This window comes from Mandrillus leucophaeus, unplaced genomic scaffold (assembly GCF_000951045.1).
Source record: "Mandrillus leucophaeus isolate KB7577 unplaced genomic scaffold, Mleu.le_1.0 Scaffold1, whole genome shotgun sequence".
Classification (NCBI taxonomy): Eukaryota; Metazoa; Chordata; class Mammalia; order Primates; family Cercopithecidae; genus Mandrillus; species Mandrillus leucophaeus.
This window is the reverse complement of record NW_012098097.1, coordinates 14,680,775-14,682,472: the sequence shown is the minus strand read 5'-3', so window position 1 is coordinate 14,682,472 and position 1,698 is coordinate 14,680,775. Positions and strand designations below refer to the sequence as shown.

General features: G+C 52.8%; 1 protein-coding gene across 1 annotated transcript in view; it reads right to left on the bottom strand.

Moving 5' to 3' along the window:
* The window catches only part of RPTOR (regulatory associated protein of MTOR, complex 1), a 448,104-nt gene that overhangs the window by 87,621 nt on the left and 358,785 nt on the right, over positions 1-1,698 (bottom strand). The window lies entirely within an intron of this gene.

Here is a 1,698-nt window from a genome sequence, read left to right as displayed (position 1 = left end):
CCACACTTGTGAGGACCTACTGTGTGCTGCCAGCACAATCGCAGCCTCGCGGCCATGGCTCGCCACTGTCATGAGGACCTACTGTGTGCTGCCAGCACAGTCGCAGCCTCACGGCCATGGCTCACCACAGTCGTGAGGACCTACTGTGTGCTGTCAGCACAATCGCAGTCACGCTGCCATGGCTCGTCACAGTCATAAGGGCCTACTGTGTGCTGTCAGCACAATCACACGGCCATGGCTCATCACAACCATGAGGGCCTACTGTGTGCTGTCAGCACAATCACACAGCCATGGCTCGTCACAGTTGTGAGGGCCTACTGTGTGTTGTCAGCACAATCACGTGGCCGTGGCTTGTCACAGTTGTGAGGACCTACTGTGTGCTGTCAGCACAATCACAGCCACGTGGCCATGGCTCGCCACAGTTGTGAGGGCCTACTGGGTGCCGAGCACTGGGTATTTGCACCCAGCTGAGCACAGAGGCTCATGTCTATAATCCCAGCACTTTGGGAGGCTGAGGCAGGCGGATCATGAGGTCAGGAGTTTGAGACCAGCCTGGCCAATATGGTGCAACCCTGTCTCTACTAAAAAATACAAAAATTAGCCGGGTGTGGTGGCATGCACCTGTAGTCCCAGCTACTCAGGAGGCTGAGGCAGGAGAATTGCTGGAACCCGGGAGGTAGAGGTTGTAGTGAGCAGAGACTGCACCACTGCATTCCAGCCTGGGCAACAGAGCAAGACTATATCTCACAAAAAAAAAAAAAAAAAAAATCTGTGCTCAGGTCGTGGAATCAGAGATGAAACCACACATGTGAAAGCAGTCTGAAACTGCAGTGCAATGTACAAATCATGGACGCTGTGTTTCTTGGAGAGGGACCCACAGAGCATGGGTTTCTAGGATCAATACCTAGAAACTGATCAGTGACAGACATTGCATTCACAGAGTGAGGCGTGTGTTCCGCCGGCTCCCAGCATGCTCCTCTCCAGAGGACGAAGGCCATCCAAGGACAGAGGACCGAAATTTTAAGAACTGGTCGTCTGAGGATCAAGAAAAGAACGACTCTGCAGTGCAGCCCTGCATGGCTGGCCCTTTCCCACTGAGGCAGGAGTGATTTTGCAGAGGGAATCCGTTGGTTATGCAGCCCAGAAGCCCCTGACCCCGCTATTTCTCAGGGGTGCTCTTATAATGAGGTGTTTCTGCCTCACATCAATACACTGATGAGGCGGGTTATGGGCTGGGCTGCTGGAATGAGAGCTGAGTGTGATGGGGAGCGGGTGGTCAGGGAGCCGGGCGCCAGCCTCAGATTGCAAGCTGCTCCCCCGAGCTGAGGAGGCCAATTAAGCAGGCAGTTTTCAAGCAACAACTGGCTTTAGCTGGAGGTTTTGACAAATAAACTGAGACACATCGACCGCTGTCCATGTAAAGACTCAGCCCAGAGGGCCAGGGCAGCAGAAAAAGCACCTGGTTCTGAGAATGAAGGCACATTCCTTTGTTTTAACCAGAGGTTTCACAAGTCAAATCGAAGCCCATGCATTCACAGTGAAGCTCCTCAAACATGTCTCGTGAGCGCGTAACGAAGCATCACTGACTCAAATCTTACTAATTCTGAATTTCAGGCATGAAATCAGGGTGGGAGAACTTAGATGTGCCCTCGGTATCAGAGTCTGGCAACTCTGCGGCGTATACTACCAGATCTCTGT